Source organism: Euprymna scolopes, chromosome 2, assembly GCF_053919585.1.
Source record: "Euprymna scolopes isolate OS-2025 chromosome 2, ASM5391958v1, whole genome shotgun sequence".
NCBI classification, from domain to species: domain Eukaryota; kingdom Metazoa; phylum Mollusca; class Cephalopoda; order Sepiida; family Sepiolidae; genus Euprymna; species Euprymna scolopes.
In genome coordinates, this window is record NC_136483.1 from 4,630,795 (window position 1) to 4,647,771 (window position 16,977).

A 16,977-nucleotide genomic window follows, 5' to 3' on the forward strand; every position below is an offset into this window, starting at 1 on the left:
TTTTTATTTGTCGTTTTATGTTTCTAATGTACCCCCTCAACAAATTGAATTTGTCATATTTTGGGGTTTGTTTTGTTTATTAAATTGTTAGGTGAAAGTAGAGAATAGTCTCATAAAAAATATTTAAATTTATCGTTATTTTATGTTTCCAATGTAATTCCCACACCCAGAAAAAACAAATTGTATTTGTCATGTTTTGCCCACCCCCTTCCTCAATCGCCAAACTTGAAAAAATGCTAGAGGTAACATGTCTCATTGAACGCTTGATGGCCAAAAAGTGGGTGCTCATTTTACGTTAAATTTATATAGAAAAGTGATCCACCACTCCTACATGTTATAATTATTTTTTTTTCAAAATTTCATATTATTTATAAAGGCTGTTTAAATATATTAGGCTGAAAAAAAAGTAGATTTCCATTTATTTTAGGGATTAAACGCCCCTGGGTCACGTCGTATAAAGATATCTTTTTACTTATAAAATTAAGTTTGTATTCGATAAAATTAACGTGAAAAAAGAAAAAAAAAAAGCTGCAAATTGTGGAATTTATGGGGGGTTATTTTTTTGTAGGTATTAAACGACGCTGGATTACATAGTAAATATTTACCGATTTCTGTATTGCCGTTTAAGGAATAAAATAAAACAAACAAATTAAATCTTTTCAGTTTTTTTTCGTATTTTTTTTGTTTGAATATAAAAAAAAACAACAATAAAAGCCAAACATATTTCTATTTACACGAAATTATTTTTCCAGCTAGAAACTTAATGAAATTAACAAATGATATTTGGTGAACGTTTGTTTTTTTTATGCATAGCATCTAGGGGCAAATAACTCTAAAAAAAAGTTTTAAAAAAAGGTTGCTGTTGGAAATATTAATTCCAAAATAAATTAAATTAAATATATTATCAATATAATTGTTGTTTAAAATTTATTAAATAACAATTTTAAATAGAATAATTGAAATAATTCTCTCGCTAAAAACAATTAACTAAGATACCGCTATTTAGTAAAATCGATTTTTCTTAATGTCATATGCAAATAAGGTGATCTCTTAATTGTATATTTTTGCAAATATCACCTCGTAAAACCAAATCTCTCTGACAAACGGTATGGATTTTGGCAATGTTGTTTTACTGCAGATATTTTAACAGTCATCTCTGAACACATATACCATGTATTGGATATGGCGGGTGAAGTCCTTGATACATCCAAGGCCTTTGACAAAGTTTGGCACATAATGGAAGAACAGATGTACATAAATGGTACAATGGTAGAATCGTTAGATTATAGTGGAATGGGGACGAAAATGGATGATTACATTTAATGCTAGTAAAACTAAGCTGCTTTTATTTAACAATTTACAAGACGCCTCTCCAACCGCCTATATCCATGACAAATAATCCCCTACCTGAGAACTCGACCTAACATTTGCAGGCGATATGAACTGGAACAAATACATAGAGGACATTGCAAAGGCTGCTGCAAAGAACGTGGGTTCTCTCTATCGAGCTAGAAGACAACTTTTTTTTTTTATTACATTTTCACCCCAAACAAGGCACATTACCACTTTGGTGTAGGGGGCTACTATCAGTGGGAAACATCTACTGGGGTACTATGTAGGGATTAGGGCAGCGAGATGTTGGTTCACGTTGCACTTGAACTTATGCATGTCAGTACAGTTGGGGAAGCAGTGACCCGGAATGGAATTCCAAAGTCTAGCAGTTCTGGGGAAGAAACTACTGGAGTAGAAAGATCTTTTACATCTAGGGATCTCTACAGTGTGGGGGTGGGATTTTGCAGCTTGTCGGGTCTGTCGAGGGTGTTTACGTCGTGGGGGCACAAGTGCTTGCAGTTCATCAGAGCATTTACCATTATAATACTTGTAGAACAGGCAGAGGGATGCAACGTTTCGACGATGGGACAGAGGCTGAAGCTTAGATGCCAGTTTAGGGCCTATCAGATTTGCGACTCTCTTTTGAACCCTGTCAAGGAGCGAGAGACTAGTAGCCGATGCACCAGCCCAAATATGACAGCAATACTCCATGCATGGGCGAATAGTGACCTTGTAGAGGTACAGGATACTTTCGGGTGTTAGAAGTTTTCTAGCACGGTAGAGAGAGCCCACCTTCCTCGCTGCGGCCCTGGCAATGCTCTCGATGTAATTGTTCCAACTCATGTTTCCTGTGAACGTTAGGCCAAGGAGCTTGAGAGACGTACTCTCAGATAAAGAGTCGTTGGCCATTGCTATAGGTGGTAGAGAAGGTTTCTTGTAATTATTGAATGAAACCAGTTTTGTCTTGGCGGCATTGAACGTGACCATCCATTTTTGTCCCCATTCCACTACTGATTCACACCTGAGAGTATCCTGTACCTCTACAAGGCCACCATTCGGCCATGCATAGAGTATTGTTGCCACCTCTGGGCTGGTGCATCTACCGCTAGTTTCTCTCTTGGATAGGGTAAAAAAAGAGTTGTCAATCTAATGGGTCTCACTTTGTCAACTGAATTCCAAACCCTGTCCCATCGCATCTCTATCTGTTTTACAAATATTTTAATGGAATGTGCTCTGATGAACTCGTTGTACTTGTGCCCCCTCGACGTACATATCTCCAACAAACCCGCTTAGCAACAAGATCCCATCACTGTTGATGTCCCTAAATGCCAGAAAGCTTTCTATTCTCATAGTTTCATCCCTCGAACAGCTAGACTTTGGAATTCCCTTCCTACTACCTGCTTCCCTTACTGTACCGATATGCAGAAGTTTAAATGAAACGTAAACTAACATCTTGTTAATCTTTCCTAGGCATCGTCGCTATGCCTTGTTAGGGGTGAATATGAGTAAAAAAAGAAACAGTAGGTTCTTTGATATAACAGGGGCGTGTTCGAAATGAATGTTTCTGTTTAGAGCATAATTGACTTTTGCATTTTAAACTTTAATGCAAGCCATTTTATATAAAAAAAATAAGTTCAGTACTAATGATAGAAGCTTGGTTTTAGATGCATTAAAATTAACCTGCCACCTCCCCATTGTACAACGTGCTCAAGATCAGAAAGAATCAGAACTTGGTCGTTTGAAGTGTTGCCATAAATGGTAGTGTCGTCAGCATAAATGTCTACAAATGATCTTAGATGTGATTTAGGCAGCCTTGATCGCATGGGATAGAATTAGCTGCAAAGTTCTTAGCAAAAAGTTTGGCTTTGTCTGATACTGACGATTACCTCCAACCATTGATAATGGTCTGGTTAGAGCACCTGCTTTTGTTCAGGATCCTAATTATTTGCCAAAACTGGTGGGAACCAAGCCGCTGTTTTTTTTTAACTTGACTTTAGTCTCAGTTCATCTATTATGTCGGAAGCAATAAAAAGTGATGTCTGTGTGCAATGGCAGCTAATTCTGGAGAGAGCCACGGCTGATAGATTTTTACTGGAATTTTTGGAAAAGTATGAAGCAGTCTATAGCTACAACCAACCATTCCATCAGATCTAATACTAGATGACATTTTTTTAAACATGACACAGAGGTAGATCTGATGTAAATATATGAAAGCTGTCCCAGTCAGCCATAGTATCGATATATTGTATGATGGAGAGGTGCATTTGAGAATTTAGTACATTTTATCTTAACTGATACAAGTGGTCAGAAGATCCCAGTGGACAAAACAGAATGAACATAGCTCAGGGCAAGTTGTGAGAAAGTCTAGGAGACTTTCATATTGACCGTTGGTGTCTGGCATACAGGTGGGTTCGTGAACAATCTGAGTTAGGTCCTAATAAAGTACTGCGAGGAGACATGTTCCTCCAAATGCATCGCGATAGGCAATCAATTTGATTTAAAAATGGGTGATTTTACCGATTTCGATGACGATAAAAATGTGGGAATGTGAAACATTCATTATTGGACAATATAGGGTTCCTCTGCTAGTATATATACATATACTTTTTGATTCCACTCGAATAGAGCAAAGGGTCTTGTAAATTGTCATGATGACTGAACGTATGTATTCATGACCTCCATCACCATAAGCAGATATTGACGGCGTGATATTATAATATTCCCTGTCATAGACAACTGACAAAACTGCATTGAGAATGGTAGTGACGATGTAAAAACATAAATTCTGCAGCACAAAATAAATTCTATTCGTTTTAATGGTACCACTCCTGTCTTTCTAGCTCTTCAACTTTTTGAGTTAAAAAAATGGTAGGCTTTACTTTTGGAACGACTCTTGTATGTATATGTATCGGTATTCCAATATTGGTTTGAATGTGTATAAACATATATGTAGGGGATGTTTTTCTTTTTAGAAGTTATCGCTTATCAAGTCCCAGAGGCCACTCGATGGTAAGAGTTAATGAGTGCAAGGTGGTCAGTGAGGAAATAGTTCAGTGATCGTTTTTGGTGTTTACTGAGTAGGATTGGACTATTTAAAGAGGGTGGGTTAGCAAGAACTTGTTCACATTCGACTTGAAGATGACCATGTTGTAGTTAGCTAGGAAGAAGGCCAGTGGAACAGAGTTCCACAGTCTGGCAATTGTAGGAAAAAAACTTTATTTATGGAATTTGAATTAAGATGTACGTAATGATAGAGAGTATGAGAAATTATTGGTAGTGGTTGAAGCTTGACGAGTGTTTTTTGTGAAAGTTTGATGGGAGGGGGACTATTATTTGAAGCGCAGAAGAGCACTTGCTGTAAAAATAACGGTAGAACAAGAGAAAGAGGTTGCAGGTAGGAGAAATGAGCATCACTAATGCCGGTTTTGAACCTTTCCAATGTAGGGTAGGGTACTCTCAGCGGCCCCGGCCAAGTATTCCATTTTAGGATACGTCTGGCTTTTATTCAGGTAGAGGATTGCATCGAGAATGAGAAATCTTCTAGAGTGGTAGAATGATCCAACCATTTTTCCAGCGACTTTGGCAACAGATTTGATGTAAGTTTTCCATTTTAGGTCAGGGGTGAAGGTCAGTCCCAGAAGCTCGTTAAGTGGAGAGCAGAGCATTTATAGTGAAAAGATAGAAGCTTTGTTGTGGATGCCTTGAAATTATCCAACCACTTTTTACCCTATTGCATAAGGCCAGAGGAGAAACACTCTGAGAGATCTTAGTTGGCTTTTGAAATGTTGTCATATTGTCTGCTTATATGTCAACAAATGAACTTAGATTATGATTTGGGAGATCATCGATGAAGAAAGTTGGGCCCAGGATGGATCCTTGAGGCATATCAACATTGAACTTCGGACTTTTTCTTATCGACAACAACTTGTATAAACCTGTCAGAGAGGAAATATTCAATGATAGAGAAGACATTCCACAATATTGAGATCTTGTGAAGTAAACCTTTATGCCAAACCCTATCAAATGTCTATTGCTCTAGATAGGAATCCTCTGTCGATAGATTCATTGATCTTATGTGAAATTACAGTCAGTACATCAGCTGTAGATCTCTCAGGATGGAAACTATATTACTTGTTGCTGTTATTTTTGTTGACAATTGTTCCATTTAATATGAATTCAAGCAGCTTACACATGACGCACGAATGGGCGAATTGGTTTATATTGAGATGCTAAAGATTGCCCGTATTTTTAAATCTTGGACAAACTAACTAGGGTTTTCAAGGTGTTGGAAAGCATTTCTGCTTTAGGCATCTATTGAACAGCTTTGGAAGACTGGTTGTTAAATTCTGTTGTATCTTTTGAGTACTATGATTGGAATATTGTCAGGACCCGTTGCAATGGCAACATCACGAACAGATAATTGGATGTCGTCCAGATTATTTTCGATCATAAGAGCAAATTCGATAGGTTAGGTGGCCCTGATCGGAGAGGGTTGAGTCTTGGCAAAGAATTTGACTTTGTTAGATACTGACAAGATCACCTCAATGTAGGTATATGTATGATAAATAGTTATTATGATTGAATAACGGAACGGGAGAGTCAATCATCCGGATGAATTGTTCCTTTACTCTCTCTCTCTCTCTTTTTCTCTTTCTGTCTGTCTGTCTGTCTGTCTGTCTGTCTGTCTCTCTCTCTCTCTCTCTCTCTCTCTCTCTATATATATATATATATATATATATATATATATATAAGTCGATAGAGTAAATGAAGTTATAAAACTAGGTTTATTCATTTATTTAATAAGAGTATACATCAATTAGGTGTGTTGAGTAAGGAGTAAGTGGGTTAATTGGGGGAGCTTTGTATTATCCCGATAAGTCTCCTCTTAAAGAATTGATTTTATTCTTTTCCTTTAACTCTTCCATATATATATATATATATATATATATATATATATATATATATATATATATATGTATCAGTTATTAAAATATATATATATGGCAATAAAACTATGCCGAATATTCCGTGTTTCATCCTCGAATAACAGTATAGCTGCATTTCAAGATCCAAATATTTATTTTTTATTACTAAACAGTTCTTTCCGCATATTAAAATTTCGGTACATTTTTTACAGATCCGTTTTGTTATGCAGAAACAATTGACTACTATTATGTCAATATTGAATTTTCTTATGCATATACTCCTAAGAAAAAGACATTTTTTTGCTTAGAAAGAAAAAAATGCATGACGTATGATTGTATTATAATGTCAGAAAAAGGAAAAAAGATAATCCATAGAAACTCAGCATCGCATGTCATATGGTTCAAGATGTCGCTTATTTGAACGAAAAAAATCATAAAAGAAAATGATTTGCTGACAGTTGTTTGTTCTTCAAAAAAGAAATATTTATTCATAAAACTAACCTGTTCTGTTTTTCTTGATTTGAATTTTAATTTCCCAAAAGTAAAAGCTGTCTAATAATTATTCAAAAATATTTTTTCCATATTTCAATTAATTTTTCACTGACAGAAATAATATATTTTTTATTAGAAAGATTGCATGGCAAAATAAAAATCACGAAACTTTCATGTGGCATCTTCCTGTGTTTTTTGGAAATCGCTCAACTTTTAAAAAACTCCAAAGCCCTTTGATAGGTCTAGGATATGAATTTTTTTTTTTGGGGGGGGGAGGGGGTTATAAAGTTTAAGGGCGCTGTTGCGGTAGCATTGCGTATGTGTGCGTTTGTTGATATCTAACGATTATGGTTAGATATTTTGTTTAATGTTGTTACAGAGTTAATTCATAAATTGTATAGTTCGTTCATGATTTTACAAAGTTTAGCTTACCTCTTTAAGGCTGGATCAGTACGTAAACTTTCGTTTCATTACAGAGTCGGTTTGCATGTGTAAACCAAACTTAGAACGCGTGGCGCATTGCCCGTCCTGTCGTGTGTCATGGGAAAAATGAGAAAAAGAAAGAAGCGAGAGACGGAAAAGGAAAAAGGGGAGTTAGTGTCGACGCCCTGTGCCAGAGACGAGGTAAAAAGGGCGATAATTGCCCATTCTTTTCCTTTTACAAATTGTATCTATGTGTTCGCGAAACTATTTGTCAGACTAGTTTTTAAACTGATTTATCTCGTAGTGGGTCAGAATATCACATTTATCATTAGCTGATTTTTGACAAGCAGTATTTTTTTATTATATCACGTGGTTTTTACTGCTAGATAATGTCGGGCAACACCGAAAGTATTGCTAGTCGCTAATTGTTATGATCGTTGTAAAATTTGTAAAAATAGACTGCTATCATAGCAAAATAAATAATTACAGAGAAAATTATTTATGTTAAGATGTTAAAAATGTAAAACATAAAAAATAATTTAAAATAGATTGATCTCCACAGTCTGTTAACCCTTATGTAGAGACCGTAATAAAGTGACGTGGATTTTAGTGAGAGTTTTGAGAAAAGATATGATGATTTGGAGTCAGAGATTTAAAGCTAGAAAGATCGGGAGTGAGAGAGAGAGAGAGAGAGAGAGAGAGCGGCTCAAGTCAGACGATGATGGCTCCCAGTAAAGGGGATCAGAATGTGTTAGTCTAGAACCAACGGCAGCTTTCCAATGGAAAACATCGGAAATAAAAGTTGCCGAAAATAAAACCCAAGGTCTATCATTTTCTTGGGAAGAGTTTCCATTGCAGCTTTCCGTCCAACAGGATCCAGGATGGACCAGATGTGTTCCCGATTTGGCCTGATGTTGCAACCCCAAATAAGTGTTATTCGACATTTGTGTTGTAAAGGTATTTATGTATATTTTTGTCCCGTCACAAACTGTAATTAAATGTACATACACACACAACGAACGTTAAATTAGACGATCACAACGATAGACGGCCGTAGACGATCACATGTATATACACACGTCATATAGACGACTGTGACACGTATCTACAAACGTATATATGCTCTGTATACACACATTCATAAGAAGAACATTTTATATACCACGTCATGTCATACAGAATCCCCGACAATACAACATATTCCTTCGTTGGTGCGGCTTTGATTATGCAACCTAACTTTTTGTTTTAACAAATATTGAATCTTGAAAGTTCTATTATCAAAGCATTAGTTTCATACAGACTATCATGTATTTATGCATTAGACCCTAAATTTTTTATTAAACTTACTTTTTTATACGATAATATTTTTGGTACAATATTAAGTGTCCGATTAGATTATGCAAAAGCTAAAAAATTGATTATTTTGTTGTTTCAAATGCTTTTATTTACCAAACAGAATCCAAATGAATAGAACGCACAATAAACTACAAAATAGAACAAAGAAAACAGTCGCAATGTTATTACGAGTCAACATAACCTCCTCCATTTTAGAGGATTTTATGAAGATGCTTGTCGACAGCAGAAGTAAATTTTTGGACTTCACACGGCTTAATTGATCTACAGGCTTTCACTACTGCATCCCAGAGAGCATCCACAGTGTTAAATTCCGTCCCATCAGCATAAATTCTCCGCTTAATGAAGGCCCACAAATCTTCGATTGGGTTTAAGACGGGGCTGTTTGGAGACCAAACCATCAATCTTCCTTCTGTGAAACCGTGATCCCTTAACCAATTCTGTGTGTAATGGGACTTGTGCGCAGGTAAATTTTCTCTCCATAGAAGTTTGATTTTTCAACCAGGGAATGAAGAAGTCTGTAAGAAGCTGGCAGTAATCCTTGGAATCAATTTTTACTCTAAATGGGCCAATAAACTCATTGCCTATCAAACTGAATATTTTAAAGTATAGCTCTGTACAGGGAGGAAAATATCACAGTTAAACTATATATTTCAAAATTTTACCAGAAAATGTGAAAAATTAAATTTTGGTAGCAAAAAATTGATTTGCATAATCAGACCGCACTCACTGCGGTGCCGTATACTCAGGGTCATTCAGACCCCAACAACGTAAAGATTATTACACATATGATGATGCCTCATCCCACTGTGTCTGGGATTGATAACACAATTATCCAGAAGTCATTTGGTTTTGATGGTATCCCTGTCGAGCTTCTTCGTTTTGGAGGTGACAAGAAGTACAAAATTCGTATTATGAATAGGGATGTGACAACAGCGTATTCTTTTCATTGTTTTGACTCTCGAATATATATATATATTTTTTTTTTTACACAGTGATCATCACTTATCAAGGCACGGAAGCCACTCAGGGATAAGGGTTATTGCAAGTACATTACGTTCGTGTGGAGATTTGATGAAGTGTTTACTTAAGGGGGCGGTTCATTAGGAATTTGTTAACGTTGGACTTGTAGACATCCAAGTTGTAGGCCGGTGGGAAGCAGGCAGACGGAACAGAGTTCCACAGGCGTGCAGTTCTAAGAAAGAAGCTTTGTTCATCGAATCCACGTTTTGATTTAGGCACAGATATAGAGTGGGGGAAATTTTTCACAGCTAGACGGGTGTTTTTCGTGAAAGATTGGCGAGGGGGGACGAGAGATTGGAGTTCAGACGAGTACCTGCCATGGAAATAACGATAAAACAAGGATAGACTCGCAACGTCTCTTCTGTGGGAGAGAGGTTGCAGGGTAGAGAAAAGGGCATTCCCCACTAAGCCACGAAGTCTATTTTGTACTCTGTCAAGGCAGGATAGGCTGTTTTTTGCAGCTCCTGCCCAGATATGGCAACAGTATTCCATCCTTGGACGTACTTGGCTTTTATATAGATAGAGAATTGCATCAGTAGTGAGATATCTTCTGGAGTGGTAGAAGGATTCCACCATCTTTCCAGCGACCTTGGCAACAGACTTGATGTACGTGTTCCATTTCAGATCAGGAGTAAAGGTCAAACCCAGAAGCTTGTCAAAACACGGGGCCTCACCCAGACGAGAGCCATCCATCCCAATTGATGCCAGATGGGGATCAGAGCGTTGATGATGTAAGGATAGGAGTTTGGTTTTGGATGCATTAAAGGTAACCAGCCACATCTTCCCCCACTGAACCACGCGCTCAAGATCAGAGGAGAGAGAATCAGAGAGAACTTTGTCATTTACAGCCATTTGATGTGTTGCCGTAGATGGTCGTGTCATCAGCATAGATGTCAATGAATGATTTAAGTATGTGTTTAGAGAGGTCATTGATGTAGATCAGGAAGAGAGTTGGGCCGAGGATTGACCCCTGAGGGATTCCAGCATTTATATTGCAGGCCTCCGATTTTGTCCATCTACCACTACTCTTAAGAGCCTATCGGAGAGAAATGATTTTATGATTGAAAAAACATTTTCAGTTATACCGTAGCTGGAAATCTTGTGAAGTAGACCCTTATGTCATACCTTGTCGAAGGCCTTTGATATGTCAAGAGCAATTGCCCTAGAAAGGAAGCCTTTGTCAAGAGATTCACTAATCCTGTGGGATATAACCGTTAGCACATCTGCGGTAGATCTTGCAGAGCGGAAACCATATTGTGTGTCACTAAGAAGGCTGTTCCTGCTGAGGTGGTTGACTATTTCTCTATTTAATATGGATTCCAGCAACTTACTCATAACACACAGGAGACTTATTGGTCTGTACTGAGAGGGAGATGACTTATCACCTGAATTCTTAAATACAGGGCAAACTGATGAGGTCTTCCAGGGAGTCGGAAAGCACTTCTCCTTAAGGCAGCGCTTAAATAATTTCGTAAGTATGGGAACAAGTTCAAGATCCTTGATTAGCATGGCGACCTCATGCACAGATATTTGTATGTTACCTAGCGTGTTCTGTGTTATAGGAGGAAATATGGGGAGTTGATGGTCTTCATCGCATAGGGTAGAATTAGCTGCCAAGTTCTTTGCAAATAGTTTGGCCTTGTCTGACGCTGACGAGATGACCTCTGGTCCATTGATAATGGTTGGGATAGAATGCACACTTCTGTTCAGGATCCTATTTGTTATTTGCCAAAACTGGTGAGAACCAAGCCGCTGATCTGTTTGGATTAAACAGACTGGGCATATAGCTTTCTAGCATTTTTTATTACTCTTTTACAGTGGTTGCTGGCAGTCCTGAAAGCAGTTTTAGTCTCAGTGCATCTATTACGTTGGTAGCTATAGAAAATGTGATTTCTGTGTGCGATAGCAGCAGCACATTCTGGGGAGAACCATGGTTGGCTGTTAGGTTTTTTTGGAATTTTTTAGATGGTATGAATTGGTCTATGCCTACAATTAACCATTTGGTCAGATCTGATACTATAGAGGACACTTCCTTTTTAAACATGGAGTGCAGAGGTAAATCAGATATGAATGTACGGATGCTATCCCAGTCAGCCATAGAGTATCAGTATACAGTACGGTGGAGGGGTACGTCTGGGGACTTATTACATTTCGGTTTTATTTTAACTGATACAACGGAGTGGTCGGAGGATCCTAGAGGAGAATGAACGGAACATGAACATAGCTCAGGGGAAGTTGAGAGAAAAAGGTCTAGGAGGCTTGCATATTGACTGGGTGTATCGGGCACACGGGTGGGTTCGCGAACAATTTGAGTGAGGTCATAAGCAATGGCAAAATCATGACAAAACCTCCCCTCATCGTCTGTCTTATTTGAATGGGTCAGCCATTTCACGTTATGGACGTTGAAGTCACCACAGATGTGGATGTTAGCCGAGGGATGTGCAGACAGTATGTGGTCTATTTTCTCAGATATGCTCTTAAAGATAGTAACTCTGCTGTTGTGGGTCCGATAGAGGGCAAATATAAATGCAGTGGTATTAGCAAGTGCAACCCTGAAGCACATATAGGGTAAATTAGGATCTTCTCTCGAAATATCCCTGCCACAGGGGAAGCCATCCTTAATGTAGGCACATGTTCCATGCCCATGGCGATCTTGGGGGTCAGATTTAGCTGTTAAGTTAGAGATTGTAGATAAAAGTTGAATCGAGTAACATTCACCAGTTCCTGTTAAACGTTTGTGGAAGCGATACAGTTAATATCAGCATGATTAAGGGATGGGTTCGTCGATTTCAGACTGGCGACGGATGTGTGTGACAAAGTGCGCACCAATAATATATTTTATCGATTCATATTCAAATTTGGAGGAGAATTTTCTAATTAATCAGATCGATGTTAGATCATCGAAATATTTCATTTAATTTCTGTAATCTATGCTGGCATGTGTTGAACAGCAAAGATTAATGATAGATTAACTTATTTACATATTCATTTGCAAAATGATATCTCATTAATTAACTATTCGTTTTAATTGCTTTCCTATTCGATCATTGTTTCCATTTGAATATAACATGATTCTATTTTACATACGAGGGACGTTTAATAAGTAATGGCCCTGATCCACTTCTCATGGTAGCCAGCGATACAGTTATTAATCTTTCTCTCCACTCAGAGCTATTCATTTATCCTATCGTTTAATGTAGCTGTGGAGGCCATTTTTTGTTTTTTTAGAATATAGGTTGGTCCTCCAAGCATGACTTAACTTCGGAAATTAATGTTGTAACATTTGGGGGAACGCTTTCTTTTAAAAAACAACTTCAGTGCTGAGAATAAGTCGAAGGGTGCGAGGTCAATATAGCACGGGTATGGGAGAAGAATTTTATGGCCACACGTCCTGCTTCTGATCTGGTAACAGGAACATTGTAGACCAGAACATTGTCTTACAGAAGGCGAAACCTTGATTCACAACAACTAACTCTCCCCCCCTCCAAATCATACTTAGATAAGATAGGAAGTAACACATTTAACCTTGTCAAAAAACATCTGCTATGAAACTTCAATCATTCACCGAGAATTTTCCTTCCTTGCAGCCAATTAACAGAAAATACCGTCACTGTTTCATTTATTCAATCCTTTTTACTATCTTGCTCTATTATGTTTCAAGGCTTACTTTCCGCGAAAATTTGATTGGCTGCTGGACCAGAATATAGGAAAATAATTATTGAACGATTACAAAATAATGGCGTCCGATAAAAATATCATGCATTCTATTAACTAGTACCATTAATAGAAATTCTATTAAAAGGTACCATTAATAGTAATTCTATTAAAAGGTACCACTAATAGTAATTCTATTAGCTGGTACCATTAATAGTAATTCTATTAACTAGTACCATTAATAGTAATTCTATTAACTAGTCCCACTAATATTAATTCTATTAACTAGTACCATTAATAGTAATTCTATAAGCAAGTACCATTAATAGTAATGCTATTAACTAGTACCATTAATAGTAATGCTATTAACTAGTACCATTAATAGTACTTCTATTAACTAGTACCATTAATAGTAATTCTATTAACCAGTATCATTAATAGTAATTCTATTAACTAATATCATTAATAGTAATTCTGTTTACTAGTATCATTAATAGTAATTCTATTAACTAGTACCATTAATAGTAACTCTGTTAACTAGTATAATTAATAGTAATTCTATAAACTGGTACCATTAATAGTAATTCTCTTAGCTAATACCATTAATAGTAATTCTATTAACTAGTATCATTAATAGTAATTCTATTAACTAGTACCATTAATAGTAATTCTATTAACTGGTACCATTAATAGTAATTCTATTATCTAATACCATTAATAGTAATTCTTTAAGCTAGTATAATTAATAGTAATTCTATTAACTAGTAAAATTAATAGTAATTATATTAACTAGTAAAATTAATAGTAATTCTATTAGCTAGTACCATTTATAGTAATTCTATTAACTAGTACCATTAATTGTAATTCTTTTAACTAGTACCATTAATAGTAATTCTATAAACTTGTACCATTAATAGTAATTTTATTAACTCGTACCACTAATAGTAATTCTGTTAACTAGTACCATTAATAGTAATTCTATTTACTAGTACCATTAATAGTAATTCTATTAACAAGTTCCCCTAATAATAATTCTATTAACTAGTACAATTAATAGTCATTCTATAAGCTAGTACCATTAATAGTAATGCGATTAACTAGTATCATTAATAGTAATGCTATTAACTAGTATCATTAATAGTAATTATATTAACTCGTACCATTAATAGTAATTCTATTAACTAGTACCATTAATAGTGATACTGTTAACTAGTACAATTAATAGTAATTATCTTAACTATTACCATAAATAGTAATTCTATTAGCTAGAACAATTATTAGTAATTCTATGACCTATTATAACTAATAGTAATTATTAACTAGTACAATTAATAGTTATTCTATTAGCTAGTACCATTAATAGTAATTCTATAAGCTAGTACCATTAATAGTAAATCTATAACCAAATACCCTTAACAGTAATTCCATAAACTAGTACAATTAATAGTAATTCTTTTAACTAGTACCATTAATAATAATTTTATTAACTAGTACCATAAACAGTAATTCTATTACCTAGTACCATTAATAATAATTCTATTAGCTAGTACCATTAATATCAATTCTATCAAATAGTACAATTAATAGGAATGCTGATCACGCTGTGATAATGGTAGAAATCAGCCTAAATTCTCGCCCTAAAACTGAATACCCACTACTCAAAACAACGAGGTATTACAAAAAGGCTGATTGGGAAGCCATCAGGGAGCTCATCAGAGATGCCCCATGGCAAAATATCTTTACTCTTCCAGCAGAACAGTGTGCAAATGAGACAACTGAATGGTTCAAAACTGCTATTGAAGCACATGTTCCCGCACGGAAATACTATAGCAAGCCCCACTCCCCCCAATGGTTTACTTCTGCTTGTGCAGCTGCCATTTGTCAAAGGCAGCATGCGTTCCGCAGATTCAACCGACATAAGTCCAGCTCAAATAAACAGAAGTTTATAGAAGCTAGAAATAATTGTAAGAGAGTGATAGACACAGCTAAGTCAGATTACTCTGAAACCACCAGAAAGCGCATCGAAGCACAGAAATTAGGAACCCGGGATTTTTGGAAAATCTACAACAGCGTAGTTAATAATGGACAGTCAATTATTCCCCCACTAACAAACAATCATGAGGTTGCTTGCACGGCAACTGACAAGGCTAATCTGCTTGCCAGTCGGTTTGCCTCAAACTCCACACTGAACTCGGTACACCACTCACTCCCTGATTTTCCTCTGCGAACAGACGCCACACTTGACGACTTGAAAATCACTCCTTCTCAGGTACATGCTATTATAAAAAACCTAGACACCTCTAAAGCATGTGGACCAGATCTCATCCCGGCTGTGCTATTAAAAAAATGCTCTGCCGAGGTTGCTCCAGTTCTGTCCAAACTTTACAATAAATGCCTTAACGAATCTTGTTTTCCCGACTGCTGGAAAACCGCCTCTGTGGTACCAGTCTTCAAGAATTCTGGTGAAAGAACTGACCCACTAAATTATCGCCCCATTAGCCTCCTCCCGCTTTTCGCCAAAATATTTGAGTCCTTAGTTAATAAAGCCCTAGTCCAGCACCTAGCAGCTGCTAAACTCTTGACTGACAAACAATATGGATTCAGGCAAGCCCGTTCAACAGCAGATATCTTAACTGTAGTTTCTGAACGTATATACCGTTCATTGGATAAAACAGGGGAGGGTAGAGCGGTGGCCCTTGATATATCTAAGGCTTTTGACAGGGTATGGCACGATGGTCTTCTAAGGAAAATTAGATCATCTGGAATCACTGGAAGAATTCATAACGTAATTAAATCCTTCTTAAGTAATAGAAAAATCAAAGTTGTCCTCGACGGACGTACATCCAAACAATATGACATAAATGCGGGAGTGCCTCAGGGGTCTATCCTTGGACCTCTATTGTTCCTGATATTCATAAACGACCTCCCTGATAATATTGTTTCGGAGATGGGTATATTTGCCGATGACACCACTCTCTATAACAGATATGAGGGGAAAACAAATGAACACATATCCAAGAAAATGGCAGAAACACTAGAGGATGACCTCCAATCCGTAGTGGAATGGGGACAAAAATGGTTGGTCTCATTCAATGCTGCTAAGACTAAGCTTGTTTCCTTCAATAACTACAAGAAACCTTCTCTACCACCAATAGCAATGGCCAAGAACACATTGCCTGAAAGTACTTCTTTTAAACTCCTCGGCCTAACGTTTACAGGGAATATGAACTGGAATAGATACATTGAGAGCATTGCCAAGGCTGCTGCAAGGAAGGTTCGCTCCCTCTACCGTGCTAGAAAACTACTTACGCCTGCCAGTATCCTATACCTCTATAAGGCAACTATTCGCCCATGTATGGAGTACTGTTGTCACATCTGGGCTGGTGCATCTGCTGCTTGTCTCTCGCTCCTGGACAGGGTTCAAAAAAGAGTCGCAAACCTGATAGGTCCTGAACTGTCATCTGGGCTTCAACCTCTGTCCCATCGACGAGATGTTGCATCCCTCTGCCTGTTCTACAAATACTTTAATGGTGAATGCTCTGACGAACTGCAAACACTTGTACCTCCCCGACGTAACTACCCCCGACAAACCCGACAAGCTACTAAGTCTCATCCCTTTACAGTGGAGATCCCTAGGTGCAAGAAAGCCTTTTACTCCAATAGTTTCTTCCCCAGAACTGCGGGTCTTTGGAACTCCCTTCCGGGATTCTGCTTTCCCAACTGCAATGATATGCAGAAGTTCAAGTGTAATGTTAACAAACATCTTTCTACTCTT